Source organism: Castor canadensis, chromosome 8, assembly GCF_047511655.1.
Source record: "Castor canadensis chromosome 8, mCasCan1.hap1v2, whole genome shotgun sequence".
NCBI lineage: Eukaryota > Metazoa > Chordata > Mammalia > Rodentia > Castoridae > Castor > Castor canadensis.
The window spans coordinates 157,389,538-157,410,664 of record NC_133393.1 but is presented as its reverse complement, the minus strand read 5'-3'; the positions used below and the strand labels follow the sequence as shown (position 1 = coordinate 157,410,664).

The 21,127-nt window shown below is 52.7% G+C and overlaps 1 long non-coding RNA gene across 2 annotated transcripts; it reads right to left on the bottom strand.

Annotated features, from left to right (window-relative positions):
- Window positions 1–10,550: 10,550 nt before the first annotated feature.
- On the bottom strand, window positions 10,551–20,825 carry LOC141425868 (uncharacterized). 2 transcript variants are annotated; one of them, XR_012451056.1, is made up of 4 exons: window positions 20,671–20,825; window positions 18,944–19,113; window positions 12,227–12,396; window positions 10,551–11,578 (listed from the first exon to the last, which is right to left on the bottom strand). It is a non-coding gene; the product is annotated as an uncharacterized lncRNA (long non-coding RNA). The 2 variants fall into 2 exon arrangements; XR_012451055.1 differs by lacking the exon at window positions 18,944–19,113 and having other exon boundaries at window positions 20,365–20,825.
- Window positions 20,826–21,127: the final 302 nt, after the last annotated feature.

Genomic DNA, 21,127 nt, shown 5'->3' with positions numbered 1-21,127 from the left:
GGTGGTGATGGTGATGGTGGTGGTTTAGGTGATGGTGATGGTGGTGGCTTAGGTGATGGTGGTGGCTTAGGTGATGGTGGTGGTGGTGATGGTGGTGATGGTGGTGGTGGTTATGGTGGTGGTGGTGATGATGGTGGTGGTGGTTATGGTGATGGTGGTTATGATGGTAATAATGATGGTGATGGGGATGATGGTTATTGTGACCTGTGAAGTTCATCAGGTGCTGTGTGAGAGTGTTCCCAGATATCACTCTATTCTTCCTCCTGATAGGACAGGTGTTGAATCAGCCCCCTCTGACAGGTAATGCAGTTCAGGTTCAGAGAGGTAAGTGATTCACCTGAAATCACACAGGTAAGAGGGGCAGGCCCCAGAGTCTGATTACAACACTTAGTTCCCACCATGGCCTGGTCCCCTGTGTAGTCCACACTTCTGATGAAATTCTTTTTGGTACACTTATGTCATTTTGCCCCAAGGTGGGAGTGTGGTTCAGCAATAACCTCCCAGGTGCCTGGTCCATCCCCCAACCCAGGGCTGCTCTTTAACCTGGTTCCCTTGAAGCTTGTTTCATGTTATGCTAAGGAATCTTGCACCGATGAGTTCTTTTGCTTCCACAGCAGGAGTTGGATGCAGGGGCTGAGAGCATGGCTGGGGCATCAAGGCAGGGACAAGGAGGAGCTCCTCAAGGAAGCACTTGGTAGGAATGGGGATGGAGGGGAAGGAGGCCCTCAGCCAGGGTTCCAAGAGCTACAGCGGGATCTGCGGTGGCCCGCAGTCACATCTCTCAACCTGTGGCAAAAAGCTCATCATCAAACAGGTGATTCACATCCAGCTTGACTGTTACCAGGAGGCAGTGCTGGATGCTGTGCTGCATAAGCCGACAGAGTTAATTTTGTTCTGTTGCCTGCACGTCTGGGGATGACTAGGAAGGGAGGAGGGGCTGCAGACAATGGCTGCTGGCAGGGCTTGGTGCTCGGTGATGTGGTTAGGTTCATATCTTAATTTCATCTGCCTCCTTTCACCCCAGACAGTTTATACAAACAACTACATAAGCACTTCATGGTGTCACTCGGACCTGGGACCACTTGCTCTGACTTTGAGGCCAGGACAGCTCTCAGGAGTGGCAGCTGCTTAGGCACCCATAGTGGCCCTCAAAAGGAGTGGAGTCAGGAATGACCGCTTCAGCTGGCCAGGCACGGCCAGCCTGCCCCACGCCCTTGCCAAGCTCCATCACGCCCCCCTTTCATCGGCTTCTCCTTCACGTGGTGTGGCTGTTGCTTCTCAGATGCATTCTCAGCACTCTCTGCTCGCTCCTTTCTGCCTGGCAGTTCCTTTGTCCCTGCCATGTTGCTGAGGATGGCCTCAGGGTCAGGTTGTGCCCAGTAAAGCCACCATACACTTCAGAGTCCGCCTGAGCTCCTCTGCCCACAGGGATCCCTCATGTCCTCCCGGCAGCCAGCACACCCTGTGTCCTCTCCTCTGTCCCCCTGAGAGCTCCCACTGGGCTCCACTCACACTTGGTACCACTGGCTACCGTGGGGCCTGGCATAGGTCACGAACCCAATAAACACTTGTAGAATGGGGGAGATGACACCTGGCATAGAGCAAAGATAGGAGACAGGGCAGGGAAGGTCATCCTAGGAGCAAGGACAGACACCACGGGAGGCCCAGGGCACAGCCCTCCCAGGTGTGTGATTAGAGCTGAGGGTGGTAGGGCAGAGCTTCAGAGTGCCCTATGAGTCAGAGGTAAGCTGAGGTTAGCTGCATTAATCTGCTTTTCGTTGGCATAATTAAACACATGAGGTTGGCTAACTTGGTGAAGAAAGGAGGCTTAGCATGGCTCACAGCTCTGGGCCAAACTCAGGAGCTACTTCTAGTGATGGTCTTCTGGCTGGCAGATGCCCCAGGCAGCTCAGGACATCACATGGTGACAGACAGGGAGAGGGTGCGTGAACGCATCTCCCTCTTCTTATAAAGCACCAGGTTCCATCATGGGCTCCATTCTGATGACCACCTCCCAAGACCCCACTATACACACCGTGGTCAGATCATGTCTCTACCCTCTTAATGCCACACGAGGGGCTCAAATGTCATCGTGTGAACCCTTGGGGGAGACTCAACCACATCTAAAACACAGAAGTGTCCACGTCCTAATCTGTGGTGCCTCTGTGGCTGTTAAGGACCGTGAGCAGCAGATCTGAGGACAAGGCCCTGCACCTGCCTTGTCTTTAGGTCTATGGGTAAACACAGGGCCCGCCATCACTAGGAGCAACCATAGAAGGGTGGCAAAGGGCAGGGTGCCCAGCTTGGACTTCCTCAGGTGCTCCTGCTTCTCACCTTGAGCTGGGCCCTAACCCTCCGGGCCTCCAATGTCCTTCACCACCTGAAAATAAGCAAGTCCTCACAACTCACGTTCATTTGTGATCACGTGAGTGATTCATGGAACACAGTGGTGGCACCTCATGACTGACAGCTGGTCCTGAGGCCAGGAAACCAGGGAGATGGCTGTCACAATAAGACAAACCACATGCATTCAAACATGACCCCTCTGCTGGCACCCCTGGAGGAGGGAGTGCCCCTGTTTTTCAGGTAGGCTGTCTATTGTCATCATGCTTTTGAGTAAGTCGGGAGTGTCTGTCAGAGCAGGAGGTGCTGCCATGTCCCCTACTTTAGGGGCATCATCTCATGGAAATACAGGCTCCCTCTGGGGAACTTCACAAAAAGATGGTGGCAAAAAACTGCCCTTGGGGCAATATCAAAAGAGGAAGGAAGAAGGGCGCATTCATGTCCTGTAAATGCCCTTCTGTGGGTTCATTTATGAGACAGTCCCACTGCCCAGGGCAGTGGGCATTGCATGACGGGGTACTGTCACTTCCACACTGCTGAGAGGGGGATTCCAAATGTTCCCACCACAAAAACATGACGGTGTTTGCGGTGCTGGGCATTTTAATGAGCTAGATTTTGTTACTCCACACCACATTCACAGACATTAGCATCACTTTCGCCCCGTAAATACATACACCCCTGACTTACTCACGATGAGTTAGGAGTGTACCACGGTCCTTGTGCGTTGGGTTGAAAGAGAGCAAGCTGGTCGTGGGAAACAAGGTGCTGGGGGCTTCAAACCCATGGGCAGAAGTATTATCAGACCCTGAGCACTAAAAACAAAACAACCCAAACTAGCCATTGTGACTTCATACAAGGGAACCATTTCAAATGTATTTTAACAGAGGCGAGTGGGTCTTCCTGGTGATGTCCTTAATCTGAATGATACTGACAAACTTGCCCTTAGCAGGTGGGCAGTGATGACCTCAGTCCTGGTTTCCTACAGTGAGGCTTGAGCAGCTGTACCTAAGGAGTGCAGGCTGTGCTGCTCATATATCTATGGGGCTTTGTTCCATGGACAGGTTGAGTCACAGTTGCACTCGCTGTTCCATGCCTCTGTCGAGTTCTCCTAGAGGTGTGTGCATGAGAGGGATTCTGTGACACAGAAAGAGGAGGCCACCCTTGGGGTTTGCTTTAAGGCAGGGAGTCAGCAGGAGGGTCCACATCTGCCTGACACCAAGCATGGTTAGCACCTGGTGAAACCAAAGCAAAGCCAAGCCTCACCTTCAGCAGGCGTCTCTGTGGGCACCAGCCAAAGTGCTAAATGAGTCTGTGGAGCCCAGCCTTGTCCTGCACCTGTGACTCAGGGTTCAGATCTGTCCCTGATGACTCCCTGAGGGCAGGGTGGATGGGCACCATGCTCACATTATCACAACACCTCTGCCATCCCACTGTCCACCTGTTCCCAGCGTGGTAAGGAAGAATGTCTCTGTGGTGACAAGATAGAGCCCAAGACTCCAGTGAAGGCCTGGTAATTAATACAGCATGACATTGGTCCAAGATGAGTTAAGAGCAGGCATGGAAGAGCAGGCCTGGAATCTTAGAACTTGGGAGCCTGAGGCTGGAGGATTGGGAGCTAGAGGCCAGTCTGGGCTACACAGAAAGACACTGTCTCAAAAAAAAAAAAGGAGTTAAGTAGTTAGCATTATTTTTAAGCTAATATAATGAATATAATTATTAAGCTAATATAATTAATGGAAACACATTGATATTATATATGAGTTACCTTACATATGCAGGTGTGTATTCTATGGTATGAATGTGTTTCTTTGACCAATGGAGGCTCAGCAGAGTCTTCTGTTAGCTCCTGTGGTTCATTGCCTGGAAGTTTAATTAATTAATCAATGTAGTGAGGGGAATTGAACCCTGCACATATGATGAGGACTTGCTCAGTGCTGAAATTCTACTTTTGCTGCCTCCTTCTAATTTCTTCCTCCACCTTCAGGTTCGCAGGCTGTGCTCTGAATACAGGAAAAGCAGACAAAACTCGCTTCTCTGTTGCTGGTTTTCTGGAGGATGACTTAGCTCTCTGGTTTGCCTACACTGGCTAACGTTTTTTGGATATCATCTCACTCCTGCATTTAACATATTTAATGTGCTTCAATTAATCATGGGTTTGATAGCTAATTGTTCCCTTTTTATGTGCATATACACACATACATAGGTATGTGTGCATTTATGTGTGCTCCCAGGTCAGATGACAATGGAGAGATTAGTGTTAACAATCTGTTAACTGAAAGCAGTCCAGTCAAATCACTGTCTTCAAGTCACTTACGAGAGCTCCTTTCTAAGGGGACAAACTTCTCAGTCAATACTTATTTGGTTCATTTAGTTCCTTTCCCTTTCAGTTTTTGGAGGTTTTAGATTGAAACTGAGGTGCAGGGGGTCTCATCATGAAGACCTCAGGTCCACAGACCACTCAAGGACTCCACAGGACTGTTCACTGGGAGTCTGGAGGGGAGTCCCCTGCACCGCTCAGCCTGTGGGATTCCTTCATGTGAGGCACTCCCCTCTGTTTCTTTCTTCCTTTTTTAAGGGTTTCATAGGGACCCATCAAAAAACTCATTTTCTTTTCTTTTTTGCTTTCAGCTAGTTTTGTAGCAAGTGGAGTCTATCTGTATTTTATTTAAGGAAAAATTTTCTTTGAAATTGGGCCTCACTGTGTTGCCCAAGCTGGACCTGAACTCCTGGGCTCAACTGGTCCTCCTGCCTCAGGTTTCTGAGTGGTGGGGCAGTCATATTCCTCCAAGTCCTGCTGTCATTAGTTTTGTTTTTTTTTTTTTTTTTTGCCATTCCTAGATTCTTATTTATTTTACCACCATCCAAGTCCTTCTATATTCCATACAAAAGGGTCTAGGAGAAAGCCTAAAGGATTAAGACCACACTAGGAAGGGGAGTAAGTCTGCATATTGACCTCAGCCTAGAGGAAAGAGCTACATCCTGATAGACTTCTGTTCCCAATGGACCCAGGGATGAGCTCAGAAAGGAAAAGCAATTCTGAGTAAAGCATCAAGGAGATTTTGTATTGCATGTGCAGGGTCTCACAGGGCCTGCGGGGTGGGGTGAGAGGAACTGAGGTGATAGAGTCTCTGCTCATGGGATGCACAGCCCTGGAAGAGGTGGATGGGCCTGGGGAAGCAAGCAAAGGTGCTTGGCATTCCTGTGAGAGAGTCCCGCATCCCAGAGGCAGGTCTCTCTCTCCTGGAGGCCCTGATGCCTCAGTGGCACTTTAACCTTCCCAGGAAAAGACTTGGTGTGCATAGCATACTTGTTAGGCAACCATGTGCCTGTGGTCTCCCTGTCCACCCCAGACCCTCTGAGGGATGGATAAGGTGCCTGGCTCTCCACCCCTGACCTCCGCTCCACACAGAGCACGTGAGGTAGAGATGCTGGGGGCTCAGGGTTAGTCCTGCCATCCTGCTCCAGAGCCAGCACCAGGGTCTTGCACCAGGGTCTGGCTGATGCCTTCCCTTCTCCTCAGCCCTTCTCTGTTCTCAGGTTCGGGTCCCCAAGCCCTATGACGGGTGCACTAAGTTCCTGGTAGCACTGTGAGAGCAGGCAGGTAGCCAGACATGAGCCGGAAATAAGAAGGCCCCACCCCCTACATCAGAGGCATCCCAAATGTGTGGGGTTTGTTTTGGTGGTCCTTTTGTAGGGGGCGTGAGCAAGCATAACTGTCCCTGGGGAACTTGGAATATCAGGCAGGAGGAGCTGCTTGCACATGGAGTAGAGCCCATCCAAGGCTTTGCAGATGAAGCTTTAACAGAAGGGAGGTGGTGCTCACAGCTCCAGGGGCTGAGCTCGCAAGGGACAGGGGTTGCTTTCTGGACTGGGAGTGATTCCCTTGCAACCTGCTCTAGGGGCTTAGGGGGAGGGACAGCCCCTCTCCATCCAAGACCACCAGGGTCTCACCTCTTCTCTGGGAGCACAGAGCAGTAGCAATGATGCGGGAGGAGAGAAATCTGTGGTGAGTGCTTCCTCTGCACTTTGCATTTGGTCTTTTCTGACAACCCACTATTGGATAAGGACATCTCTCTCCTTTTCATTTACAGACTCCCAAATGTAGCAAGCACCCTGGATTTAGGGTTAAGAACGCCTTCCTACAGAGGTGCGCCTTCATTTTCAAGCCAGGCACGTACATACTTAACATAAAGGCCACAGGTGACAGCCACGTGACCCTGCATGCATGGCACCAGAACGAGAGGGCCAATAAGGATCGACCATGCATGTGTCTGACCTCATTTCTGCCACTCGCCAGGCCTCCTGCCCACAACCATGCAACATGGGCACCTGCTCTGGCCCAGTGGGCGGAGTTAAGAGCAGACCTGAAAGTTCCCACCATCAGTTCCCATCGTCATTACCCTAGAGGACAGCAGCAGCCTGGGCAGTCAAATTCCTCCCTCATCTCACTGCCTCCCCACCTCTGCAAGATGCTCCTACTCTTAACAAAAGCCTCTTCCTTTTCACAGTAAGTCTCTTTCTCTACTGTGCTTTCCTTTGCCTGCTTCTCTTCAGTGATTTTAGACACTGTACCCAAGAACCCAGGTCCTTACAATAGGAGCACACCCAAAGATCACTGCCAATAGTTACCGGTCCCACCAGGCACCCTTGGGCCCTCACCTATTGTGCACCCCTGGGATCCCAACCACTATTCTTTGGAGCTCAGACACCTCCTCCCTTGCCGACCACTCTGGGACTGGACCTGCTCGGAGCCTCCTGTTCAGGGCCACCCTCTGGGTTTCCTTGACTTTCAATAAGCTCTCCAACCAGAGCCCCGCCCCTGCTGTGGCCCCAGCAGAGCATCCTCTCCCCTTCTGTGTCCTCTGCACTGGGCTGCACTCTGGTGTGGCCCCCTGCCTTAACCTCTGGGTTGAAGGGCTCTGACAGACTCCTTGCCTGGCTGCACCTGTCCGGCCACTGCCCAGAGTCCTTTTCTGGCCCCATGCAGTGGGTCTCAGCAGGACAGTGGACTGTGCTTGCCTCAGCAGGCCCTCACCTTGGCACAGGGCTGGTGGCCACAGTGAAGCTCCCTGACTCTCTGGGTGTCTTCAGAGATAGAAAATATCAGTCTCAAAGACGCAAGCAGCTTTGCGAGACAGGAGAGCGTGTGGCATGTTTCATCTATCTTCTTCAGACACCAGAAATGATGATAAAAGTGTCTCTCATGGAGTCGTCGGGGAGGACGGGACACCAGCCGTCATTGCCACCTGAGTGGGAGAGAGCAGAAACATCTTATTCTGCACACTTCTGGAGACTCGCCGAATGTCTGAAATGGGTATAACACCCTCACTGTCTGACAACATGCATTTTTTGACACAGGATCTCAATATGTAACCCAGGCTGGACTGGAACCTGAGCTCCTCCTGCCTCAGCTTCCCCAGTGCTGGGATTATTGACATGCACCCCCATGCCTGGGCAGAGAATACACAGAACAGCATTTGTCAGCCTCTCCCTATGCAGCAGGCACTGTCTCATATAACTCTCTGGGCTGCCCCATGGGGTGAGTTCCAATGTTACCTTGTAGGGGAACTGAGGCCCAGAGCTGTGGCTTGCCCAGGGCCATCAGCCTTCAGGGCCTGGGTTTGCCCTTTGCTAGAGGTTTCAGTGCCAGCCTGAAGACCGGTGGCCTGCAAGCCTCCGCTGAAGGTGGTCTTTGTACCTCACCCTACTACGCTTGGACCCAGACACACACCCAAGGGTGAAACCCCACCCTCAGGACTGAGGACAGCACAGACTCAGTCTGCACAGGCAGATCTGGTCCATCTCCATGTACATCCCCTGGAGGGAACCTAATGCCATCCTTTCTTCCACCCTAATAGCACCACAGAACAAAACAAAACCTCTCCTCTGTGCTTCTGCCCCATTGCGTTTCAAACACAGGGCAGCTGAATGAGTGGTCACAGTTGTGGTTCTCAGCCCTTCTGCACCGCAGCCAAGAGCATTTTCTCTGAGTCTGTGGATAGAGATGATGGTGGGTCAGAGCGCCTGTCCCCACCCACCTTCCAGACAGGTGACCCTGACAACCCCTTCCTCCAAAGACTCTTTGCCTCCTGCTTTTCCCTCAAATGGAAGTTTTATACATTCACAGATTTCAAAAATAGTTCGAGAATGACACCCCCAGCCCCAGCAGATGCACCCACCACGTATGTGCTTGGGGGTGTGCAGGGGGCCAAGGGACTCCCCACACACACATGGGCATCCATGTCCATGACTGGAGCTGCAGCTGCCTCCTCCTGCAGTGGAGACTGGTCATGGTGCTGAGGCTGCCCAGCCCCCACCAGCGCCATCATCTCTTTGGGGCTGGACCAGAGCTCATTCTTCCAGCCTTTGTCCAGGAGGACTGTCTCCTAAGCAGAGCACTGGGGTCCAGCCACACTGACCAGCTCACATTGGGGAAATTCTAGGATCATTGTACAGGCCTTTGTCCACCTTCTGTCCCCAAATGAAGATTCTGCAGCCTTTAACAGAATATCTTCATCAAAAAAAGAAAAATTAAAAGGCATTGCAGGGGCTAGGTCACGAGTCAGTGGGGAGAAGGTTGGGGACTTTGTGGTGGCCTCTATGGACCTGACTGAGGGCTTCCTGTGTGCTGTGGGCTCTTCGGACCTGCTGAGCTGGGCAGCTGGGTTGAGCTCTGAGTTTGGCACCTGTGGACACCAACCTGTTAGGTGTCCTCACAAGCTGGGTGGCCGGGAAGAAGTGAGGCAGGGCACTAAACGCTTGGGGCACATTTCCCCACAAAATCCCCATGACTGACTTTAAAATGGGAATCCAAGAGCTCAGGCCCTCTGCCTGAATCCCACCTCGGGGAGGCAGTGAGGCCAGGACCAGCCTCGCTGAGGCTGGCGGTCTCAGCTGCAGAAAGACTTTCTGAAGCGAGTGCCAGAAGAAGGGCCCAGCGGTGGCTGCTTTTCCGGGATCGTCAGTGCACATTGGAGATAGAAATCTCTCCCTGTGAACACCGCACCCCCGGGGCAAAGCTGACTTCATGATTAGATAAATTATAAACGATCCCATTTATCGGCCATCTCTCTAATTAGACAGCCGGAGCCCTGGTATCTGCCACAGACATGTGGATTCTGTGCCTTTAAAAAATAGGAATGATGCTACCTTAATCTCCAGAAGGCAGAGATAAAAGATTTACCCTGTTTACTTTGGATTAGAGAAGAGCTTTGACCTTGAGTCCTGAGTTATTGTTCTCTGAGTCAACCTTCAATTGGAAACATTGCTGCCTTTCAAAGGAAACTGGAGCCCTGAAAAGGTAGCAAGGCACAGACAAAGCAGGGCACAATGAGAACCCGGATAAATGAGGAGCCTCCTTATTAAAAGAAAATAACTAATTTCAAAACGTGATTGCATCCTGAGACGGAGTCCAGAGGCAGCCCTGCTAATCTCTCAGAGCTGCTGGGCCGTTCCTGATAATGCCTGCCTTAGCAATAATTAGATGCTTAGTAGGCTAATTATTCTGTGAATAAAATCAAACAAAATCAAGTAATTAAACAACAGACCGAGAATGTCTAAGTCCTGTCCTGAGCACTGGTAAAAGTTTAATTTAACAAGGGGTTTATGGAGAAGTGACGGGTGTGGCAGAATTCTCTGACACTGCTCAAACACCTGCCTCATGACCTGCTTGACACTTGGAGAGCAAAGGTCAGGGATCCTCAGTGTCCCTGCTGGGTACAGATGAGGCCGACAGGTCACCAGAGACAGATGGTCATTTTTCCTTTGAGCCTGAGCCCTTCTGTGACAGCAGGTCCCACAGGCTCATCTGTCAGACAGCAAAGGCTGATGATACCTTGGGGCTGGCGGCGGGAGAAAGGGTGCTTTTACCCTGGGTTGGCAATTTGGCGATGCTCTGCACCCCAAGCCCACAGGGCTCGGGCCCTTCAGCCTCCATCCGCACCGGTTACGGGTGCTGAGTGCTCTGCCGGCGTTGCCCAGAGGCCTCCCAGCACCTTTCACGCGGGAGTGGTCACTTGTTCCCGGGTGAGGCTCCAGGTGAAGCCACTGTGCTCTCTGGAATATCAAGACGGGCCCTGAATTCCTCTGCTCCTCAGAGTCACGGAACTCAGGATGAATGTGTACACTCCTTCATTCCGTAAGAGGACGAGACAAAGTCCGAGATACCAGAGGCTGACGGGAACTGGCCAAGGCTCTAGGAGGGCACTAGGCGGCTGGCACGGAATCTTGTGATGTGTAGCAAAGACACCAAGCCCCAAGGGAACCTGGGGGTCAGCTGACTTGTTCTGTAAGGGAAGGATGCGCATGGCAATCGCAGATGTTCTGTGAAGAGTGTTACTAAAGAGAAGCATGGAAGACAGGAGGGAGGCGACTCAACAGCAGCACAGGTTTTATTCAGGAAAGAGAGCCTGCGGAGGGGGTCTTCATGCAAGAGACCTAAGCCCACTGCGGCATACAGGCTTGGGGTAGATAGAGGAGGAGCTGGTGGAAAAGTACCAAGAATGCCATTGCTGGGTAACCAAGGAAGGTAAGGTGTGGTTAGGTCACTCATCTGCTCAAGTGTCCTTGGCGCCCATTTAGGGACAAAGGTTAACAACTGTCCCTTTGTCAGTCTTTGTGTCAGGTGGGAATTCCCAGCAAGCCACCTGAGAGAGTGAGGAGGACTGGTCCTAATAAGTCTCCTCTTCCTGTAACCCTAACAGACAGGTACGATCGAGTTTGCATACATGTGTGAAAATGTCACAATGCAACCCACTATTTTGTGTAATTAATACTCACAAATAAAAAGGGCAGATTTGAGATCACTGGGCTTTGGGGGCCATAAATCTCTGTTGCAACTACCCAGCTCTGCTGCGGGAGGGGCACCTAAATAGTTAGCGTGGCTGTGTTCCGGTAAATCTTCCTTTACACATCAACCACAGGAACAGATTTGGCCTTAGGGCCATTGCCAACCTCACCAGTGGAGATGGTAACAAATGAGAGTCAGTGTTCAAATCCACCCTCCTCTTTTGTCAGACTTGGCTTTGGCTTCATGATCAGAGGCATGCCTGCTCCCACTGCCAGCAGATCTGTCCCTGTGGATGCTTTGGCAGGTCGGTCAGCCTGCTGATGGCTGTCTTCTGCACATTCCCATTTCCTGGGGCAAGGCCCTCTGTGGCCATTTGCAGAGGTCACGGTCAGATGCAAACACCTTCATCAATGGCATATTGTGCACACAACATCGATTAATCCATCACTGTATTCAGAAGTAAGAAAACAAGCAAGGCAAGGTTCCATGCAATCCCAAACCGTAACACCCAGTACAGAGCTGCTTCTGCTGCTGGGTGTCAGCGTGGTCACACAGGAGGACCACAGTCCTGGGGGAGGTGGGGCTCAGCTTCAAATCCTGCTTTACCCTGCTTCACCCCTGGGTCATTTATTTAACTTCTCTGAAATCTGTTGCTACATCTTGTTTCAAGGTTCTGGCCAGGACTCATGAGTCAATGAATAACCAGGTCCTTCCAGCCTCCTGAAACCATAGCTCTGGTTACCCCCATCACATGTTGCAGTGAGTGACCCCCCCACCCCCCCGAAAAATAAGCAAGGTGACATTAGGTGTCTGGGGCGGGCTCCCAGCCTGACGAGGCAGCATTTCAAGGCTCTCTCTCCCTAAAGAAATCGAGCTTTAAGTAAGAGCATAATGGGAGAAGCACCTGCTAACTATAGACTTCCCTGCGCGCAGGCAGACTTGGCACGGGGGATCTGGGGAGAGATGAAGTCTGGCCAGGCATCCTCAAAATAGCACATTTACATTCGATCCTTGCTCAAAATACAGACGCCATGCTGGCGCAGGTACAAGCTGTCTGTTTCCATACAGTCCAGCAAGTCTGGAAAACAAACATACCACCAAAGTTGCCTGCCGGGAGGAGCAGAGGAATCCGATTAAGCCATTTCCACGGAGCAGAGCTGTGCGAGCCAGAATAAAACGGATTTGGGAGGCACGGTGTCCATGGCTGTGGATGCACTGGGCAGGGGACATTCCCGGACTTCAAATTGGTTTTAAACATCGTCTGCCTGTCAATAAGATTGTGCTGTATGAAGTTATCCGTGTGCCTGGGGAATGCGCTTCCCTGCTGCTTCCCAGACATGGGCCCGAAGAGGAGGCTGGACAGGCTTGGTCTCTCTGTCACCTGCACAAATCGCATTCTGAAAGAGGGCTGAGGTGCGTGGCCACCAAGCTCAGCCAGTCTCAGCACACCAGTTTCTGAGCATGAGGACTTGCTCCCTCTCCTGACCTCCATGTGTCCCCTCCCTCCCTCCCTCCAGGACATACACTAGACAGAGTCCTTACTGTCTGTGCTTTGTCCTGCCTCATGGCACACAACAGTGAACAGAGAAAAAACCATTCCAGAGGGGTGGGTCACAGAGAAGACATCCGTGAAGTAAGCAGCACGTGGACAGAGGCTAAAGCTACGGAGAGGAAAACTGAGCAGGAGGGACAGGAAGGACAAGGAGGGAGGAAGACATCTGAATAAGAGTCAAGGGGGTTTCCCACAGAATGACATTCCAGTGAGAGTGAGGGAAGGGGTGAGCCGTGAATAGCTAGAGAAAAAGAGACCCGTGGAGATGGGATGGCAAGTGCAAAGGCCCTGGGGCTCATTCAGGAGATTGCCTGGCACTGAGAAAGGACAGAGCATGGAGGATGCCCCATTTTAAGGAGACATAACAGACAAGGGACAGATGGGATGTGGGGGATGAATCAGGCCCACTGAGGGGGCAGATGGGATGCGGAAGTAAAAGCCAAGTTTGAAGAGATGTTCCTGCACTGAAATTCAAACCATGATCCAAACCCATGACTAATGTCCACAAATAGGGGCACAGCCAATCACAAGTGACCTAACCAGGTATAGCACCTATTCTCAACCCTTCTCTGTGCACGAGGGTCCTTTGCCTAGGCGTCCTCATGGTCTCCCCTTTCAACAGCATCTTGATCAATCTTTGCTTTATCCTACTCTCTGCCTCAGTAAAACCTTTTACCAACCCGTGGCTCCCCGAATTCACAACACAGAGGGAAAGAGGCTCTTCCTGGGTGGCGGGGAGACGGCCCTGTGTCACCTTGTCCAAGATTAGCTATTGGGAGCCTCAGCATAGAAGGGAGACCCCGGGCAGGCCAGGTGCAGTGCTTTGCACTCACTCCATGGGAAGGATGAGCCAAGATGGCGGAGGCTGTCATATGCCTGTCGTCCCTCGTCACCTTCCTCGTCATCTCCCAGCCCCACCCAGACACGGGGTCCTTCAGCAACCAAGTGTGTGGCTGTGTGTCTTCCGTTCACCTTGGACTGCTCCCCAACATCCTGCTTCTGAGGTTTTCGTTCCTATGGACACATGTGTCTGCCTGGACATGTGTTTGTGTGTGCACATGTGTGCACACATACATGTCTGTGTGCACGTGTGTCTGTGTGCACATGTGTGAGTACTGTGTCTGTGTGAGCATGTGTCTCACGTGCTTGTGTGTGAACGTGTGTTCGTGTGTGCACGTGTGTCTGTGTGAGCATGTGTGTTGTTGGTTGTGCCTGTGTGTGTGTATGTGTGTGTGTGTGTGTGTGTGTGTGCCCTCACTTGCCCTGGCCTGTGGTGCACACAGTTCCCACGCTGGGGTGATGTAGCGTGCATCTCTGTGATGGGCAAGTCAAAGGCAGGACACTTCCTGTCCGTGCTACTGTGTGACACACCCCGTTGGGGACACTCTGAACCCTAAGTAAGGGAGAAGGGCATGCCGAGAAGCCCATGCCCTGCTGTGGCTGGGCTGCTGCCCCTGAGGTGTCCTCACCCTCCGGGAAGTTCTGAGAAGAGAGAGAGGAGAGGGCTCCGAAGGAGGAAGATGATGGTCTAGGGACCACAGTCCCCAAGCATGCACCAAAGCCCTTCGCCAGGGCCAACCCCCAGAGTCAGGGACAAGCAGCCTGGCTTCAGGGTCCCCAGGCAGACATCTCATATCTCTCCTAACTCCGTATCCCAGGAGCTCCATAGACAGCCAGCTCCTGCCACCTCCACCCAGGGCTGGCTAGGCTCGAGGGTGGCCACGGCAAGCCAGCTATGCCAGGAAATGACCCCGAGAGTGCACAGTGTCTCTGGGTCCATGAGGAAGGACTGAAAATTTCGTCCACACCTGCCAGGTGCTTGCTGAGCCAGTTTATAAACCTCGTAAGTCAGGGTCGATCCCATCTGAGCCCAACCACAGGCCACAGGAGCCATGTGTACAGCCAGGGTCCTCCCAGGGCCCCATCTCCTCCCTTAGCACGGGCTGTCCCCAGCCTGGGCCGGGAGCGCTCATGCCTCCAGACCACCCTTGTCAGGTAAGAACAATAAAATTTCTGTGCCGAATGCATCCAGGGTCCGTGACGCGATTGTGGGAATCCCAGGACAACAAGAGTATGAAGCAATAAAACTGTGGTGCAGCCAGAGCCGTGGGGTTGGCGTTTGGGAAGCTTCCAGACAGTAAATCAGAGCCTCTCTTGAAATCTTTCTTTGAAAAACAGATTGTAAAATATGCAAAGAGTCTTATGCTAATGCTGGACTCTCCATTTGCATGTTTGATTGCCTTCTCATTTCTGCCTCATCTGACCAACAGGGTGGGCAGGAAGCAGAACCCTCTTCAGCTGACCTGCCACAATGCTGGGTCCAGGCTGACCTTCCCCAGGCCTGTCCTAACTGGTCTCTTCTGGACATTGGCAAGGCAAACCTCAGGTCTCATGCCTGCTCAAGCCATGCCCCCAGCGCCAAGGCCTGCTCCGTGGCTGGGCTGGGGTGCTGGCTGCTGTGCACCCATTGTCCCCAGGATCTGCAGGGGCCAGCACAGCTCTCACTACAGGTTCAGTCCCAACTCTGCTCCAACCCTCAGTCCTGCTAAGACAAGGGGATCCCACACAGCTAAGGAACAGATCCACAAGGTGAACCCAGGGATAGGGAGCTCATGGGTCCCAGCTGCACTGAGCACAGGCAGACACTAAACACTGTGCCTTCCCAGTTGGCCTGACCATGGTCTGCCCACCTCCAGAGCAGGAAAGAGGGGCTCAGAGGCCAGCCTGACTCAAACACACAGCACAAACAGAGTGTGACGGGCTCGCTGGTGGCCTCAACAGACACAGCCACCGGGAACCTGAGCTGCACCTTGGTTGGTAAAGGGCCTTTGCAAACCCACTTCCATCTCCCATCTGCTGCTGAGGCTATCCACCCTGCATTACTCGATGAGTCCTGAGCTCAAAGACCTGTGTCCTTAGTAGAGAAACACAGGTGTGACACAGGGTAAGGCCATGAGAATGTGGTGTCAAGAGACAGCAGTGATGTGTCCACCAGCCAAGTCACATCTACAGCCACCAGGAGCTGGAAGAGGCCAAAGGAACCCTCCCCTGCAGCCTCCACTGCAGATGGACACTCTGTCCTTAGGCTGAGGCCATGCTGGCTCACAGGCTTGAAGGAAACAGTGGCTGAACCTCAGGATCTAGAAGGCCTCTCTCACCTGGAGCTACTGTCCTCAGACCTCCTCTCCCAGAGGCAAAAATAGGAGTGTGTTGGCCAGAGGCCTCCAGTGTCTTGGTCAGGATCTTCCCAAGAGAAGAGAAGAGAAGAGAAGCAAGCCTTCTCCACCTGCTGATCACGGTGCCGGGATGGAGGCTGTCTGTGACACTCTCAAAGTCAATACGCAGGAGTCATTTCCACCATCACAGTCCCACATCAGAGACAGCACACGATAGGCTCAGAAGGGCCTGCTCCAGGTCCCACTGAGCTCAACTCCATGGTGGTCTCTGAGGCTGGCCAGAGCTCTCAGAGCGCCAACCATCTGCGCTTGGCTTCTCTGCCATGGGGCTGATGATGCTGACATGTTCACTCAGGTGTGACCGAACCCGGGTTCCTGCGGTCCAAATCCAGAAGAGACAGAATCCCAGAGAGGAAAGGAAACCAGAATGGGCTCTCAGAAATGCCATTCTGTGTCTAGTACTACTGATAACTTGTGGGATGCAAGCAAGGGTCTGCAGGTAGCGCTGCTGGGCCTGGCTTTGGATGACTCAGACCTGATGCTGGCAGCAGCAGACAGCCAACCCGTGCAGCCAGCTCTGTCCTCTGCTTGGCCCTGTGGCTGGGCTGCTGGGCCCAGGGACTCACAAGCACCACAGCCTCAAGCTTCTCCCACGCTGCAAGGCTGTGCAGAGTCCCTGCCCAGCGACAGCTTCAAGTAGTGGACAATGTGGCTCTGGATTCTGATGCCAGGATCGGGGGGGTTCACTAAGATGAAAGAGGATACAGCAGGCCTCCTTTCCTCCCTCCCCGCTTCTGCCTCTCTCTCTCTCTCTCTCTCTCTCTCTCTCTATCCAGTCCGTCCCTTCCCCCCGCTACTCTCTCCCTCTCCCCCCTCTCTCTCACAGGACAATCTTCAACACTGTCTGGTGTAGAGACACGCCATCTCTGCCCACCCACCCTTCCTGGCCTGGCACTGTCCTTGCAGCTCTGATCCATTCCATCAGTAACTGCCCCAGGATCATCCGGGTCTGGGGACACAGCTGCACTTAGCCAATGACCCCCATTTCTCCCCACTTCTCAGTAAGTGCCAGACTCCATTACTCCCATTAAGGATGCAGAGGCTTCTCTTCCCTCACGTCCCATGGACCAAAGAGCTCCCTCTGAGCTGATTTTCACTCACCAACAAACCCAAGTGATATTTCTGAGTTTACCACAGGCACAGTGACGATGAGGCCATGTCAGAGCTGGGGTGAGCCATGGGGACTCCGGGTGGTCACACACAACTTAGCGTGGCACATGTGCTCCTTGCCTGCCCTCAGTGCTCCTGGGCCAGGGGAGTCACGAACAGCATCCCAAATCCCCACTCCTCCTTAGCTTAAGGACACTCAAAAGAAAGCTGTGTGTGACACCCACACGCATTGCCACACAAAGCACACACATGCAAGTGTGCACACAGGTACACGCAGGTGCACACACAAAGACATGTGTGCACTGCTGACCCCCACATGACCCAGCCTTCTAGAGCTTCAACACTGGGCAGCACCAACAGGGGGCTCAGCTTTCGGGGGTAAAGCAGAGGCCGTGACCTGTGTGTGCTCTCCTGGACTCTCCCTGCGTCAGCACAGCTGGTATTCACCACAATTCAGGGACTCATGCGGTCGTCGGCCATTTCCTCTGTGAGAACACAAGTGGCAAAGCCTGGTCCTTTCTGGGGGTGGCAGCTGGGTTGCAGTGCCACACTGCCCTCCACACGATGTCAGGCTCAGGTGGACAGACAGCCCATGTGTCTGCCAGCATGTAAGTTGAAATTTTGACCCCTCCTCCTTGTGTAAAGGCAATCTTTGCATCTCCAGGGCTTGTTGTCCCGTCAGTATTGACACAGTGGACAGGGCTGTTGTGGGGAGCAGCTGGGGTTCATCTTGGCAGCCTCATGCTCTTCAGAAACCATCAAAGCCTGGAGTCCTAACACACGCCCCAGGTCCTCCCTCCTGCACCTTCTTCAGCTGCAGAGTCCCAGCCCCACTATGTAGCGGCAGCCTGGACACAACTAGATGGACTTGTCCTTCTGTAATCAATTCTGTGAGGGACCAGGGTCCTTCACCTCTCTGTGAACTGGACGAAGCACCTGTTATAAATACTTGCGGAAGACGAGGAATCAAGAGCGCTCCTGGACCAGGCAGTGAGCGCCCACGCTGGTCTGAATGGTGGAGCTCACTGTCCATGGCATAGGCAGTGGGCTGCTTAAGTTCTCTGTGGCTCTTCACACTCAGGAGCCAGCCTGTCCCAGGCCACTCCCCATGGTCAGCATGCAGCAAACCTGGCAGCCATGTGGCTTTCCTCTGTCTCCCGGGCCTCTGCACCCTCCAGCTGGTGGCCAGCGTCCCAAGCAGCCACCTCACCCTTAGGTCTTCGCCCATCACGTGAGCCCCTCTGGCTGCTTGACTGCATATTCCTTCTCACCCACATGTCTCTGTGAACTCCTGCAGGAGGTGGCCATCCTACTGGGACCATTCTGAATGTGGACACTGGCGCCCAGGCCAGGGTCTGACAGCCTTGTGTAGATGTGCACACAACCCAGTAAAAGAATAAGGGAATGGAGGATGGGAAATAACAGGTAGACGAGTGACCGAGTCACCTCATCATGAGTGACGAGCTCCACCTGCCCAGCAGAGTGCAGGCTTCAATGACCAGAGAGTGATTTACATCCGCCTTACGTCTGCTCTGCCCGGGACCTAGCATGCACATGGTGCAAAACACGTTACTTGAAACAATGGAGAAGGGAAGTGTGCATTAGTGCAACAGAACCTGAAAATTTTTCTCGGGTTTGGCTTCCTCCAGATAAGAATCCAGTTATGTAAATGGTGCACTCCCTCCTTCAGAGTGAAGGTTCCAGAGAACAGAACACAGGTCCCAACTTAAAATTTAACTATTACTTTTAACTTCCCACCCGGAGGTAGAATGAACTCCCTGCTGTGAGAAGGAAACAGCAAACTCTTGGCTGCTCTCCCAAAGAAGAGCTGCTACTTTGGAAAAATAACTTTAAAGGGCTCAGGCAGGGCGTGAGTCTAAGAAACCAGGGAGAATAACTGGGCCCATAACTTACTCTGTGAGGAGGTCCACGCCGGAGCAGAGCCGGGAAGCTCCCTCCCTCTCTTGAGCACAGAGAGCTTAGGCAACGCGCTCAGTGCAACATAGCTGGCGGGCAGCAGACTCAGTGTCCTGCAGAACTTGTTGACAGCAAGATCTCCCTGGGGCTTGGGCTGTCTTGTCCTCCTGTGCTCCAGGGAACACCCCAAAGTCAGTGGTTGATCTAACAAGACTTTTATGAAGAAAACTACAAACTGCCCCCCAAAAGCAATCATGGAGAAAAGGATGGGCACTATTTTAGCACAGAAAATCACAACTGCACATGTAAGTCAGGTTTTCCTTACTTAAGTTCACATAAAATTCTGTCAGCTTTGCGGCCCTTGTTGCTTACAGAGGCAGGCAAGCTGCCTACACGTCTATCAGGAAAAACGTAGGCAGGAAAAGGCTAAAATAAGGGTGCAGAGAGCAGAGGCTACCCTGCCAAACAAGAAACACACCAGCATCCTCTGTGTCAGTGTGTGATGGACAGACAAGTGGAAGAGAAGAGAAAGTCCAGGACTAGACGCAACTGCCCATGAAAGTTCAGTGTGCAATGAAGACCACATGACACCTCAAGTCAGAGTGACAGGACCTGCAAATAGAAACAGGTGAGTGGACAACACCTGAAATGGTGAGCTTGGGCCCATTTTCCACACTAGTAACCAGGATAAATTCCAAACCACTGAGAGGTGGAAAAAGCACATCAACCAACAAGTAGTAGAAATGCATATGGTGATGTGACAATGGTTTTGATGTGACAATGACTTTGACCATATAAAAACGATGACTTTGTGGGACACACAACCTAAGTAAAGCAAAATGTGCAGTGTGACCCTGGACAACATCCATTGTAATCCCAAACCAAATCCACCTACAGAACTGAGCTGGGACTCTGCACACAGAAAATGCCAGTCTCCATAAGTCATGCGGGAGGACACCCGGTCATTCTCCCGGGAACAGAAAAGAACATCAGAACGCCACCAGGAGGACGGGCTTCCAGGTGGGCAGTGGGCAGTCAGCGTGTGGCATGGCTGTGTCTCGCACAGCACACCCATGGATCCTGCTCAAATGCTTGGAGCGGCCTGGGGAGGACCCGAAAAGCGGATGCAGCACCTGGGTCTCCAACCTTCTGGTGACTTTATCATCCGTTTTTCCAGGGTCACCTGGCTGGATGCAAAGAGAGACCCAAAGCTGGCAGTGAGCTCTGAGCACAAAGGGAGGGGTCTGAGACATGCGGCCAGGCCCCGTCTCAGGAGTGGGAAGGGGAGAAGACCCCACTTGGCCCCTTCCTTCTTCCCTCTCCTCACTTCTCAGCCAGCAGGCAGTGCAGCCGAGGTGACAGTGACCACACTGACAGCAGGGCAGCTGGCCAGGTGCCAGGGATCCTGAGGAGCTCACCTCCTTTCTGACCAGAGGATGTAAAGCCCCAGAAGTGTGAGCAGTTCTCCCAGGCCGTGTCCTTTTTCTGCCCTCCTGGTACGTGAGCCAGGTGAAGATGTGTCTCTGGAGGAATGTGACAGGGCCTGGGCGTGAAGGCCTTGACTCTGGCCAGGGCTGGAGGAGCAGATGCAGGGCATGGCAGGTGCTAGGGAGGTGGTGCAGATGAGGGAGCCCAAGAAAGTGCCATGTAGCACTGTGCACCCAGGCCTCCACGCTGAGCTGTGCTCGTGTGGATGGGACCTGAAACAGACCACAGACTCTGACCTGGGGATGAGGTGAGCGCTGCTCCGGCCTCAGATGGGCGCCTGGGCAGAGTGGACGCTGGCCTGCCCGTGCTGTCCACAGGAGACTGTCCGACAGGCTGGCTGCTGTGGAAACGGAACAAATGAGCAGAGACCAAACCGAAAGAAAGTAAGCGGGACTTTAGGCCCTGAGAGCAGTGCTGGGGACAGGGGAGGGGTCAAGGCAGGGGGGAGGGACATAATCAGTGGGTGGTGATGTCCATAGGATGCAAATTCCACAGCAAGTCTCTTTAATTTGTACAATCAGCGTGTGTTAATAATTATAAAAGTAAGAAAGCAGCTTTCTCTATTGAAGGCCCTGGGTCTTGAGCAGTCTAAAATCACTCAGCATAGAAAGTCTCAGCAAATAAAATCTTATACAAGACACTAGCAGTCTCTGCTGTGGGGAGGACAACACAGAGGCCGAGGCAGCTCAAAGA